Consider the following 15,545-nt stretch of genomic DNA (forward strand, 5'->3'; position numbering starts at 1 on the left):
CATCTTAATTCCTAATTTGAGTATTTGCAAACCACCTAGGGTAGTGGCTTAGATTGTCCCAACATTTCATTATGGATTGTTGGGAGGCATATATTTGCGTTACACTTTTTACAGGTACTGCATACCTGTCTGTACTGCCTCACAACTCAATTAGCAGCAGCTTTGGGATAAACAGAACACCACAGCCCTGACCAGTTCAGCTGGCTAAAGGGGTTCTGAGGACCTTGCCAGTGCTTGGATGCTGGGAAAACTACATCTTACAGCAGCCTTGAGTTGCAGTTTGTTCTGGGAGAGATTCACATAATCCCCTGCAAAGCTAGCATCATGTTCTCTTCAGGCCAGATCAGTAATGTGAGAGGAGGCAGACGAAGAGGAATCTCCTGTGCTGCTACAAACTAAATCAGTATTAAGTAGAGATGAGCGCACTCGGATTTATGAAATCCGAGCCCACCCGAACGTTGCCGATCCGAGTCGGATCCGAGACAGATCCGGGTATTGGCGCCAAATTCAAATCTGAAACTGAGGCTCTGACTCATAATCCCGTTGTCGGATCTCGCGATACTCGGATCCTATAAATTCCCCGCTAGTCGCCGCCATCTTCACTCGGGCATTGATCAGGGTAGAGGGAGGGTGTGTTAGGTGGTCCTCTGTCCTGCTATATCTCGTGCTGTTCAGTTCTGTGCTGTGCTGTGCTGTGCTGTGCTGTGCTGTGCTGTGCTCAGTCCAGTGGTGCTGTGTCCTGTGCTCTGTCCTTCTGAGGTCAGTGGTGCTGCTGGGTCCTGTGCTGTGTCCTGTTCAGTCCAGTGGTGCTGTGTCCTGTGCTCTGTGCTTCTAAGGGCATAGTTATTTCCCCAATATTCCCCTGTGTTTAAAAAAATAAAAAAAAGTTATTTAAAAAAATAGCAAAAACGAATTTAATTTTTTTTTAATTACCACAAAATTTGCACAACCAATCCTGCAGTATAAGCCCATTGGTACTGCAATATTACCAAGTTCACACATTCAGCAGTAAAAGTCCAGTGGTGCTGTGTCCTGTGCTCTGTCCTGCTGAGTTCAGTAGTGCTGCTGGGTCCTGTGCTGTGTCATGTTCAGTCCAGTGGTGCTGTGTCCTGTGCTCTGTGCTTCTAAGGGCATAGTTATTTCCCCATTATTCCCAAGTTTTTAAAAAATAAAAAAAAAGTTATAAAAAAAATTAAAATAAAAAATTAAAAAAAAAAAAATTTATAACCAAATTTGCAAAACCAATTCAGCAGTATAAGTCCATTGGTACTGCAATATTACCAAGTTTACACATTCTGCAGTATCTTGTGCTACATATAATGGAGACCAAAAATTTGGAGGATAAAGTAGGGAAAGATCAAGACCCACTTCCTCCTAATGCTGAAGCTGCTGCCACTAGTCATGACATAGACGATGAAATGCCATCAACGTCGTCTTCCAAGCCCGATGCCCAATCTTGTAGTACCGGGCATGTAAAATCCAAAAAGCCCAAGTTAAGAAAAAGTAGCAACTTAAAATCATCTGAGGAGAAACGTAAAGTTGCCAATAGGCCATTTACGACACGGAGTGGCAAGGAACGGCTTAGACCCTGGCCCGTGTTCATGACTAGTGGTTCAGCTTCACCCACGGATCTTAGCCCTCCTCCTCCTCCTCCCCCCCCCCCTACAAAAAATTGAAGAGAGTTATGCTGTCAGCAAAAAAACAGCAAACAACTCTGCCTTCTAAAGAGAAATTATCACAAATCCCCAAGGCGAGTCCAAGGGTGTTGGTGGTTGTCAAGCCTGACCTTCCCATCACTGTACGGGAAGAGGTGGCTCGGGAGGAGCCTATTGATGATGTAGCTGGTGCTGTGGAGGAACTTGATGATGAGGATGGTGATGTGGTTATTGTAAATGAGGCACCAGGGGGGGAAACAGCTGATGTCCATGGGATGAAAAAGCCCATCGTCATGCCTGGTCAGAAGACCAAAAAATGCAACTCTTCGGTCTGGAGTTTTTTTTAACCAAATCCAGACAATCAATGTATGGCCATATGTAGCATATGTAAAGCTCAAATAAGCAGGGGTAAGGATCTTGCCCACCTAGGAACATCCTCCCTTATACGTCACCTGAATAACCTTCATAGTTCAGTGGTTAGTTCAGGAACTAGGGCTAGGACCCTCATCGGTACAGGGACACCTAAATCCCGTGGTCCAGTTGGATACACACCAGCAACACCCTCCTCGTCAACTTCCTCCACAATCTCCATCAGATTCAGTCCTGCAGCCCAAGTCAGCAGCCAGACTGAGTCCTCCTCAATACGGGATTCATCCGAGGAATCCTGCAGCGGTACGCCTACTACTGCCACTGCTGCTGTTGCTGCTGTTAGTCGGTCATCTTCCCAGAGGGGAAGTCGTAAGACCGCTAAGTCTTTCACAAAACAATTGACCGTCCAACAGTCGTTTGCCATGACCACAAAATACGATAGTAGTCACCCTATTGCAAAGCGTATAACTGCGGCTGTAACTGCAATGTTGTTGTTAGACGTGCGCCCGGTGTCCACTATCAGTGGAGTGGGATCTAGAGGGTTGATGGAGGTATTGTGTCCCCGGTACCAAATCCCGTTGAGATTCCACTTCACTAGGCAGGCGATACCAAAAATGTACAGAGAAGTACGATCAAGTGTCCTCAGTGCTCTAAAAAATGCGGTTGTACTCACTGTCCACTTAACCACGGACATGTGGACAAGTGGTTCTGGGCAAACGAAGGACTATATGACTGTGACAGCCCACTGGGTAGATGCATCCCCTTCCGCAGCAACAGCAACAGCTGCATCAGTAGCAGCATCTACAAAATGGCTGCTCGTGCAAAGGCAGGCAACATTGTGTATTACAGGCTTTAATAAGAGGCACAATGCTGACAACATATTAGAGAAACTGAGGGAAATTATCTCCCAGTGGCTTACCCCACTTAGACTCTCATGGGGATTTGTGGTGTCAGACAATGCCAGTAACATTGTGCGGGCATTAAATATGGGCAATTTCCAGCACGTTCCATGTTTTGCCCACACCATTAATTTGGTGGTGCAGCATTACCTCAAGAGTGACAGGGGTGTGCAGGAGATGCTTGCGGTGGCACGCAAAATTGCTGGACACTTTCGGCATTCAGCCAGTGCCTACCGCAGACTAGAGGCACATCAAAAAAGCATGAACCTGCCCTGCCATCACCTCAAATAAGAGTTTGTGACGCTCTGGAACTCCACCCTCTATATGCTGCAGAGGATGGAGGAGCAGCAAAAGGCCATTCAGGCCTACACAGCCACCTATGACATAGGCAAAGGAGTGGGGATGCGCCTCAGTCAAGCGCAGTGGAGACTGATTTCCGTGTTGTGCAAGGTTCTGCAGCCATTTGAACTTGCCACACGAGAAGTCAGTTCCGACACTGCCAGCTTGAGTCAGGTCATTCCCCTTTTCAGGCTGTTGCAGAAGCAGCTGGAGAAAGTGAGGGAGGAGCTGGTAAGCCATTGCGATTACACCAAGCATGTAGCTCTTGTGGATGTAGCCCTTCGTACGCTTTGCCAGGATCCGAGGGTGGTCACTCTTTTAAAGTCAGAGGAATACATTCTGGCCACCGTGCTCGATCCTCGGTTTAAAGTGTATGTTGTGTCTCTGTTTCCGGCGGACACAAGTCTACAGCGGTGCAAAGACCTGCTGGTCAGGAGATTGTCCTCTGAAGAGGACCGTGACATGCCAACAGCTCCACCCTCATTTTCTTCCACAACTATGGCTGCGAGGAAAAAGCTCAGTTTTCCTAAAAGAGGCGCTGGCGGGGATGCTGATAACATCTGGTCCGGACTGAAGGACCTGCCAACCATTGCAGACATGTCTACTCTCGCTGCATTGGATGCTGTCACAATAGAAAAAATTGTGGATGATTACTTTGCTGACACCATCCAAGTAGACATGTCAGACAGTCCATATTGTTACTGGCAGGAAAAAAAGGTAGTTTGGAAGCCCCTGTACAAACTGGCTCTATTTTACCTGAGTTGTCCCCCCTCCAGTGTGTACTCGGAAAGAGTTTTTAGTGCAGCGGGGAACCTGGTCAGTGAGCGGCGAAGGAGGTTGCTTCCTCATAACGTTGAAAAAATGATGTTTATAAAAATGAATAATCAATTCCTCAATGAAGTACAGCACTGCCCTCCAGATAGTACAGAGGGACCTGTGGTTGTGGAGTCCAGCGGGGACGAATTGATAATGTGTGATGAGGAGGAAGTACACACTGTAGGGGGAGAGGAATCAGAGGTTAAGGATGAGGACGACATCTTGCCTCAGTAGAGCCTGTTTAGTCTGTACAGGGAGAGATGAATAGCTTTTTTGGTGTGGGGGCCCAAACAAACCAATCATTTCAGCCAAAGTTGTTTGGTAGGCCCTGTCGCTGAAATGATTGGTCTGTTAAAGTGTGCATGTCCTATTTCAACAACATAAGGGTGGGTGTGAGGGCCCAAGGACAATTCCATCTTGGAACTTTTTTTTTTGCATTATATGACCAATCAACAGTCGTTTGCCATGTTCAAAAAGTAAAACCCAAATTTAAACAAATTCAAGAAATTAAACCAAAAGTAAAATGCCCTGTCATAATTTAAAACAAGAGGTATTGACGTGCTCTAAAACTACTGTATTGTTGTTTATATTTTATAAACACTACACTTAAAAGCTTGAGTCTTTCAATGAAAAAGTAACTCTCCATTGCACGAATATTTGCAACAGGGACAATTTTAGGGTTAAGAAAGTCAACTAATAACACTTAGACGCTGTCTGTCTTTATAAACACTACACTTGGAAGTTGGAGGAGGTATTGTGACCCCGGCACCAAATTTACTACCGGGGCTACTCCACTGTGCAGTCCATATTTAGGTGTATCAGATATTAAACAACGGTTACAGTTGATGCCCAATTTTTTAATTATATTGTTGGCGCTGTAAAAAATTGTGTTCCGGGCACACCACACTACACAGTCCATACCCTTTTTTGGTAAAATTCTGACCCGTGGAGGGTTTTTTAATTATATTGTGGCCTCGGTACCAAATTGTGTACCGGGGCCACCACACTACGCAGTCAAGAAAGATAGATGCGTATCATAGATAAAGTACATTCAGTGTTGTGGGGCAAATTGAAAAATATTCAAAATGCACTGACATGAAACTCCAACATGTATATGATGGAGAGGATGGAGGAGCAGCCGTATGTGCAGTGTAATGCAGACCTGTTGAAGGTTTTCTATATATTTTATTGTGGTGGCCAGTGGCCAGTCCTCTACGCAGTCCAGATACTATTTTTGGGTGTAATTCAGACCTGTTGAAGGTTTTCTATATATTTTTTATTGTGGTGCCCAGTGCCCACTACTCTACGCAGTCCAGATACTATTTTTGGGTGTAATGCAGACCTGTTGAAGGTTTTCTATATATTTTATTGTGGTGCCCAGTGCCCACTACTCTATGCAGTCCAGATACTACTTTTGGGTGTAATTCAGACCTGTTGAAGGTTTTCTATATATTTTATTGTGGTGGCCAGTGGCCAGTCCTCTACGCAGTCCAGATACTATTTTTGGGTGTAATTCAGACCTGTTGAAGGTTTTCTATATATTTTATTGTGGTGCCCAGTGCCCACTACTCTATGCAGTCCAGATACTACTTTTGGGTGTAATTCAGACCTGTTGAAGGTTTTCTATATATTTTATTGTGGTGCCTAGTGCCCACTACTCTATGCAGTCCAGATACTATTTTTGGGTGTAATTCAGACCTGTTGAAGGTTTTCTATATATTTTTTATTGTGGTGCCCAGTGCCCACTACTCTACGCAGTCCAGATACTATTTTTGGGTGTAATTCAGACCTGTTGAAGGTTTTCTATATATTATATTGTGGTGGCCAGTGGCCAGTCCTCTACGCAGTCCAGATACTATCTTTGGGTGTAATGCAGACCTGTTGAAGGTTTTCTATATATTTTTTATTGTGGTGCCCAGTGCCCACTACTCTACGCAGTCCAGATACTATTTTTGGGTGTAATTCAGACCTGTTGAAGGTTTTCTATATATTTTTTTATTGTGGTGCCCAGTGCCCACTACTCTACGCAGTCCAGATACTATTTTTGGGTGTAATTCAGACCTGTTGAAGGTTTTCTATATATTTGTTATTGTGGTGCCCAGTGCCCACTACTCTACGCAGTCCAGATACTATTTTTGGGTGTAATGCAGACCTGTTGAAGGTTTTCTATATATTTTTTATTGTGGTGCCCAGTGCCCACTACTCTACGCAGTCTAGATACTATTTTTGGGTGTAATTCACACAGAAACAGGAGTGGTAGCAGGTACATTTGGTAACAGGGACAATTAACTGTCTAAAACTGTCTAAAATAAATAATGGATATTGGATGCAGATCTAATATTAGCATAGTCGCCATGGCGTCTGTGATCCACTTTGCGACTGGGTGACAGCTTTCATACTTGCTTTCTCTTGCAAAGGATTATTAAACAGTCAACTGTTGTAAACTACTAGTAGTCTTCTTCTTGGTCTGCTTCTGGAATGAAGATTCACTCCCAGCAGCAACAGCGGGACTAATGCTCAAAAATTCTTCAGAGGATCTCTGGATAGTGGAGGAGTCATCTAGCCTTAGCAACTTGGATGCAGGACTAACTCCGATCACTATTGAGGATATTGATGAGTAAGGTATTGTGGGTGTAGATTGCAGGTGCCAGGATCTAGGTGAGAGACGGGAGCTAGCTGATGCTGGACTGATCGTTGTTAGTTTTTTAGCATAAGTTTCTGATTTTCCCAAAAGCTTCTATTAAAGTTATTTTATCGTTTACAAATAATCATTGTCTATGCGATTTGTGTGGTTCCAACTCACAAATCGATTTATTAGCAAAAGCAAAAGAATTACAATTTAAATAAATAAGTACAGCCAATACATACGCCACACTCAGCTAGGTCCAACTTACAGTCATTCAATCCTGAAGTCTGGGGTCAAAGAGACTGTAAGCTGATTCCAGTGAGCAATATATATATACATTTGGTGTTACAGTAAATACAGTACAGATGACTTGGCATGTTTTCATCGGTTCAGGCTCCAGGACCATCCAGTATAGTGTAGCTCATAGGTCAGTTCTAACGACACCCTCCAAGGGTGGGGGTCAACTCTCCAAGGGTGGGGGTCAGATGCATACTAATCTTCCCACCGAAACCTAGTTGAAACTGGTCTATTTACATTATACACACAATACCATTCTGATCACTAATTCCCTATATTCCATAACTAGTATACACGAGGTGTGATCTCATAGCCGATGGAACCGAATCACTAAGGATAAACAGGCAATTAGAATGACACCAAACATGTTTCCAGTAACCTGAACCTTAGATCTCAATAAAGTGCTTCTTAACATTATCATATATAACTATAAATTCAATAACATTTGTTCTTAAATGACTGTGGGTTGCAACTATTATAAAAATTAACTATGTACAATTGAATATGTAAATGTAAGTGTATGCATGCGTTATTTATCGTGCGATTGTGTCATGGCACGTGGCATACTGATCGCAATCGCATGATAAAACAATATTAATCAATATGCTTTCTTTCATCTAATTATTCGACTTTGACACTTTCTATGAACTCTCTACAAATGGCTTAACATGGAAGAGGTTCCTAGATTATTAAGGTCCCTACCTCTACTGACTGTGGCTTTCCAAACGCTACAAATGACTGAACAACTGTTATCAGGATTTGAGTAAAAGTATTTCCATACATAAGAGATGGATTATTTGGTCTTATGCCCAGCATGACACTGGCTTTCTTCTTATCACTGGCAAAAACTGCTTCCAGTGGTGCAGGACTTACACAAAAACATCATTGTCATCAACATCCTCATTAGTGCCGTCATCAGCTACACAAATATCACCCTCTCCCTGTTGCAAATCCAAAGTGACATTCTCAATTTGTGTATCGCCGGCTACACTTTGACTGCTCATCCACACATCTGCAGAAATGCTGAAAGGAGGCTTCTTTATGGATACAGTATCAGAAAGGTCAGGCTTACACATAGAACTCGTGGATAAAATCTCCTTAGGGATTTGTGTCATCTCTGAATCTGAACATACAGTTTCTTCTACTGCCTTACTATTTTTTTCCAACTCTACTTTTACACTTAAAAGTATTTGGGCACCTCTTTTTGAGTCAGAATGACAAGGTCTTGCATTGTCATGACTAGCCTTACAAGAAGATGCCTCACAGCTGTAGAACCAACACTTATATATAAAGGTGAAGGCTCGATTCCTTCCTTGCCGCTGCGTGTGTAGAATGGCATATTGGCAATTTTATGTTTTTGTGCAGTTAACTTTGCCTTTATTACAGGTGTTTTTTCTTTACCAAAGTAAAAGCTTTTTCTTTACATTTTACATTTTATAATGACGCTACGCACACACTGCTTCATTTTTGCCAGCAACCAATTAACCAGCCAAAAATCCAAATGAGTGCATTCATGGACTATGGGAGACAAGCAGGGCACCTGGAGAAAACCAGGTGCCCCGCAAGATCTCTTCTGTCTCTCTCTGTGAAATGACTCTTGATCTCCGGTAGCACTTAAATAATCCAAAACTTGCTAGATCCGACGATGCAACATTGTTGTTTTGCCTCCTTTTCAGTTCCTGACGAGGCCAATCGTGTCATTTTGGCCCCGCCCCCCACAAAATGTAATTTGTGTCCTGGGGCTGGGCCAAAATGACGCGATTGGCCTCCCCCCCCTCCCGCCCTCCAAAATGGCGTGATTCACCGAGAATCGCGTCAAATGACGCGATTCTCTGTGAGATTGGGATGCGGGAGAAATGCCAGCTTGCCCGGGAGCCCGGGAGACTGACCCGAATTTCGGGAGTCTCCCGGACTTTCCGGGAGAGTTGGCATGTATGTGGTAAGGCGGCTCACAATCACAGACCTCTGCAAAGACTGGTGTCACTCACCAGACTGTGAGTGCTTCTTCCCGTGTGTTTAGGAACCGTGGCCGTCCACCATCCTGAGGGTCTGCGCATGTGCAGCCCTTTCAAACCTTCTGTTCAGGTTCCTTTTAGTTAATTGGCTGATCAGGCAACACTCCCTATTTAAAGCACCTGAGTTCCATACCTCGTTGCCTGATCTTGGAGTCTCATTCCCATGAGCCTCTGAAGGTGTTCCTGTGTTTCCTCGTGTATTCAGCTCTGCTGATTCCTGTGGTTTCCAGACCACTTCAACTCTCCTGTGGTTTCCAGACCACTTCAACTCTCCTGTGTTTCATCGTGACTGTATTAACTGATTCCTATCCGCTGCCTCCGTGCGCTACAGTTATCAACTCACTTCAACTCTCCTGTGTTTCATCGTGACTGTATTAGCTGATTCCTATCCGCTGCCTCCGTGCACTACAGTTATCAACTCACTTCAACTCTCCTGTGTTTCATCGTGACTGTATTAGCTGATTCCTATCCGCTGCCTCCGTGCACTACAGTTATCAACTCACTTCAACTCTCCTGTGTTTCATCGTGACTGTATTAGCTGATTCCTATCCGCTGCCTCCGTGCACTACAGTTATCAGCTCACTTCAACTCTCCTGTGTTTCATCGAGACTGCACCAGCTGATTCCTATCCGCTGCCTCCGTGCTCAGCAGTTCCAGCTCATCTCAACTCTCCCGTGTTTCATCGTGACTGCACCTGCTGATTCCTATCCGCTACCTCCGTGTACCTGCAGTGTCCTGCTTGCCGCTACCCTTCAGTTCTACTCGTGTCTGCAGCCAGCTGATCCGCTCTCCGTGCTTCTACAGTGTTCCTGCCTGTGTCAACTCGCCAGTCTGCATCGGATCAACGCCTCGCTGCTTTCATCTCGTCTAGACCATCTCTACTCTTCAGTGTTCTCCAGGTGTCCAGTTCTATATACTACTGCTTCCTGAGTATTTGTTTCTATCTCTGCTGGTCTACCTACCTGTGCGCTGCACCTACTTGATTACCGCTTCTACCCTCCTGGGACTTCGCATCCTGCCGGCCTCCAGCCGTTCAGGTATCTCTGCACTCCTGTCTGACAGCCTGCTCCTGAACCACGGTATGCATACTTCTCATTGACTGTGCTGGTGTATTACATATCTTGCTGGACTGAGTTGTTCTCCTCTGGAGTTTACTATCCGCTGAGACTATTGCCATCATTTGACTGTGTTACCTTTTGCCCGGATAGTTCCTGTGACTTTGTATTATTGTGCAGTGCTGTTCAGTCATTACTATATTGTGCATATCATCGTGGGATCAAGTTCAGTGTGCCCGTGTATACTCTGTATTGCATTTCTCTCCCCGTGCTCCTCCTCACATATATATTCAGTGGTACAACTTGCTAGAGGCAGACCACTGTTCCCTGTTTCCTGAGTCACCTGTTTCCAGTATCCTTTCACATAGCAGTGGTACAACTTGCTAACGCAGACCACTGACTTCCCGGATACCTCCACCTGGATTCCATTCCTTCACATAGACAGCGGTACAACTTGCTAAACGCAGACCGCTGACTCTCATCACCTCCTCGTTGCTTCTGGACATTCCTCCTCACTATAGCAGTGGTACAACTTGCTACCGCAGACCACTGACTACCCTCACGTTTCCTTGTCCATTCAGTTCCTCGTGTACTACTACCTATATATTACCAGTGCTGCTAGTCATAGACTTTCCACGAGCATTCTCTACCATCTGCTGTCTCCTGTTCCATGATCACTCCGCTACCAGAGTACCATATTACCATCTATACTGCTCTGGTAAGTCCATCACATGGTGATCCCTGTGTAAAGACTCCTAGTGCCCGTGACAACTGGCCAGCAAAGGTGTTAGCTAACCCTTACTGGTCTGAGCCTGTACTGTCATGGTATCTCTTAGCTGCTCCCAGCAATATTTTTTTTGTTACATTGTCATTGTGACAGGATGGACCGCCTATGCCACCCTATCTGTTGTTGCTGGGAGCCGGCTGGGCTTACTTTGCCACCGTTACCTTTCATTATCCCAAATGCGCCCTCTTACTGCAGTAGGAGGGGCTTACAATGCTGCCACAACTGAGCTCCTTCTATGGCACTCAGAACCACGTTCCTTCTGGGTCACTGATGCTACTAGTGTACCTCATTGCTGGTGTACCCGGGATGGTAACTCCGGACCTCTTACTATGGATCCGGGTTGCTGTGAATGGATCCCCCCCTGGCCTATCCCATTGACCAGGGCTGTTGGGTTGCAGGCAGAGTGGTGGTACTGGAAACGCTTGGGTCCAAACCTCAGAGACAGCCAGAGAACGGATAAGATTTAGGGCTAGATTTACTATGCTGCGAGTTTGAAAAAGGGGGGATGTTGCCTATAACAACCAATCAGATTCTAGCTATCATTTTGTAGACGGTACTAAATAAATGAAAGCTAGAATCTGATTGCTTGCTATAGGCAACATCCCCACTTTTTCAAACTCGCAGCATAGTAAATCTAGCCCTTAGGGTCTAATCTGTAGATCACATGAATACAGCAATATTGAAGATGTTTCCAAGCAAGTCTTTGAAGCAAGATGTTTATTTGTTCTGACTGGTTAAAGGTCCCAGTGATCAGGTCAGTTGATAGCAGAAGAACAAATTTCAGTGTACAAGTCAGTGCATTTATACATTTCAGACACATGCTATTTTTTAGCATCAGGATATACTCTATTTACACAAACATGGATTTACATGCATTGCAAAGCTAACAAAATTTGCGCTTGTCTATGAAATTCACTCTGGACAAAGGCCACACAGCAACGACCCCCTGCTGGGCCTTTGGCCAGAGCTGACCTGACACTTCATCATAAAACTTTGTTAGCACTTCCTGCTATCAGACTCCCTTCACATATGCCTAATTGGAGGTTTCCACTAGCAACCTTACAAATCCTAAACAATGACACTTCCATACTAAATACATCCCAATACACACAAGACGTCCATCCACAAAGGCCTATTGTATCAGATATATGCATCAGAAATAAGGCATATCCTTTAGCAAGGTGATGCTACCCTGGTCTCAGAAATAACAATTTCCTATCTCAGAATATATACAATACAAAATATAGGTACATATGCAATTATATAAATATGCGCCCTGCGCTATTTCCCTTAAATAAATTTATACCATAAGTTATTTTTGAGTGATCCAGTCACAGTCATGGTAACTGATTATTTAATTAAAAAATCAGCCTTATTGCTGTGACTATTGATAAATAGAGCTCTTAGTTTACTACCTAGATACAACCAGTTTAAAAGACTAAAGTATTAACATACATCACTATAAAAGCTGTCACAAGCACTTGAGTACAACAAAGTGCACAACTGTATGAAGACGCCTAGCAGGCACCATTATTGTATTCACAGTGTTAGCAAATTATAGCATGTTTGCTAGATGGTGTGCATATGAGATTTCTTGCTTTGCTAAGCTGATCTTTCACCAGAGCGTTAGTAGTGTAAATCAGTTTATAATTGCTAATGAATGCTAAAAAAAACCATCCATGTTCATTTTGCACAATATTGTGTTAATAATTTAGGTTTGTTTATTCACCACATTAATTTCCAATTATATTCCTGCACTACTCAAACACTCCACCTGTTATTTTTAACAAATGCGATTTATTCGCTTCTCCCATTTATACATTTGATGTGTGGAGTTTGCATGTTCTCCCAGTGCTTGCATAGGTTTTCTCCAGGTGCCCCGGTTGTCTCCCATAGTCCATAAATGCACTGAATTGGATGTTTGGCTGGTTAATTGGTTGCTGGCAGAAATGAAGCCCATTGTGTGTGTGTGTAAGTTTGTGTGGTAGGGAATTTAGACTGCAAAATTCAATGGTGCAGGGACTTGTGTGAACGATTAAATGTTCTCTGTACAGCGCTGCAAAATATGGTGGCGCTAAATAAATTAATCATGATAAATAAATGCCTGGGTTTAACTCCTGGTAGTCCTCATCCATTACCTGTCATGAGCCAAGGGAGAAACAGATCTGGGTGGAGGCACTGCAATACCAACTGAGAGATAGAAACTTTAAAAAGTACTACACACTGACCAAACGGTCCATGACCACAAAAATAATACAGCAAACACCTTCCATGGAAATGCACCATGGAAAAATGTTTTAGTAATGCTGTGAGACAACTTAAAAATCACAGTTGTTAGTGACAGCCTGGGGTATACAAATACAATAAATACATATCAATGTCATTAAGACTATTTAGGATATGCTAAAATTGGTGGTTCCACAATGGCTGGAGAGCCACAGTTTGTTTCAGCCTGCTGAATATTATAATATATGATAATATTTATTTACCTACTATAGAGAGTTAGAACATTCTGCTGTGAGATATTGCAGGAAATAAAGGGTTACATGATCTACTGTGTATCCGGATGCACTATTCAGGAGCCCGCTACGGGCTCAGATTAGAACAGGAGGAAGCCAGCATATCATGTCATATATATTTATCCAGCTGCTGTCTCAATGAGGGAGACTCCGTCTATTGCTTTGAACAACTAGTATATTGTACTTTGTATTAACCTCTGGTTTACCAGAAGAATTTGTCAGCATTTGATAGAACCATTTTGAATATTTATTAGTTGTTTCTCATGGCTCATTCACATTGTATATTTCAGTGCATATTTTGAATATGGATTGCCTGTGAAGCATTTGCAGGTCTGTTCTTGCATTTGTCAGAGCACACAAAATTAGCGCATTGTATGTTCCCCTGAACTTCATCTGAGTGGGAGTCAATTATAACTGAGCAGCACAGTGCAACAAAGCTCAGAAGCTGTTTTTTTTTTTGTGTTGTCATGTCTTTGCCCCATGTTTATGTTGTGTTGTGCTTGGCATTGGGCAGAAAGATGTCTTCATACATAGTTATTTAATTGCATTCGGCATTTCTAAGCAAACATATTTAAATTAATTACAAATGTTGAAAGCATTTTAAACTTCAAGACACTGTCTACTTTGCACAATAACATAAAGATTTCCCATGCATAAGACATTGATTTCTGCTCATTGGTAACATTAGCTACTATTTTCGGTAGTGTGTCATTTGCAGAAATAAGACACAAAAGATAAACAAGACATGTAGTTTGGTTCAAATAAACTATTTTGGAGATAGTTATTATTAACCTCCTGGAAATTTGAGCATTGAGGGAACATTCTAGGCTTCCTTTGCCCTCAACCAGATGAACATTAAATCAGTAGCTTTTTTAATTTAATAAACAGGCCTCCTTCCACCCAATCAGCCACAGAATTTAATTGATGGCATTCCAATTTAATAATCATTTATTTAGTACATTCTACAAAATGACAGCTAGAATCTGATTGGTTGCTATAGGCAACATCTTCACTTTTTCAAACCCACAGTTTAGTATTTTCAAAACTTCCTCCATTCACTTCATTGGCTAATTGCCTGTCAGCCCCGTCTATTTAAAGCACCTGCCTCCCTACTAAGATGTCAGATCTTCAGGTCTCCTTACCTGTTAGGACGTCGCCTTCTCTGGCTCCTGTTTATTGCTTCCACCTCGTTATTCGTTGGGTTCAACAACCACGCTGTAGACTGTTGTGCATCACCTCTGATCCTGCTCCAGGGCTTGCAGCTCATCAGGACCTCAGCACTTCACCATCATGCAGCCTGTTGCTCTCCTGTGTACTTCTGTATCACCTTCGCAGTCAAGTCTCTGCTTCCACTCTGCAGACTGTTGTGCATCTCCTCTGATCCTGTTCCAGGGCTTCCAGCTCATCAGGACCTCAGCACTTCACCATTCTGCAGCCTGTTACTCTCCTGTGTACTTCTGTATCATCTTCGCAATCAAGTCTCTGCTGCCACTCTGCAGAGTGTTGTGCATCTCCTCTGATCCTGCTCCAGGGCTTCCAGCTCATCAGGACCTCAGTGCTTCATCGTCCTGCAGCCTTGCTCTTTTGTGCATACCTGACTCACCTTCTCCGTGGTCTAGATGCTGTTGTCTCTCTGCAGACTGCTGTGCCTCTCCTCCGATCCTACTCCAGGGCTGTCTTGTTCACCAGAACCTCGGTGCAGCAGCACCTCTTAGACTGTTGCTCTCTCCTGTTATCTAGAACTACAATTTATCTGTTTGACCTACCTCAGCGCTCTGACATATCTGCATTGCCAGCTTTATCTCCTGACGATCCATCTAGTCTTGCTCATCGCCCCCCTAAAGGACCGCGACCTGTGGTTAGAGAGCCACTAAGTCCATATCCCCTTGCGGGTATCCCTGGCAAAAACCACTCTTTCATTAAACTCCGCGCCTCTTGGCGGGCAGTATCAAACTGAGCAGACTTCGAGGCACATCCTGACTCTGATCCTGTGACATTCCCCCAACACCAGCAGCACCAGCAGTAAATTATTTAACATTTCCATTTAATAAATAAACATATTACCAAACACTTTCCACCCCACTCCTGCCAGCCCAAACTTTAAATTAATAACAATACTTGTAGAGGTCTATGTATTTAATAAAAATACCTATTTCCCCACAAGCCCC

This window comes from Mixophyes fleayi, chromosome 6 (genome assembly GCF_038048845.1).
Source record: "Mixophyes fleayi isolate aMixFle1 chromosome 6, aMixFle1.hap1, whole genome shotgun sequence".
NCBI lineage: Eukaryota > Metazoa > Chordata > Amphibia > Anura > Limnodynastidae > Mixophyes > Mixophyes fleayi.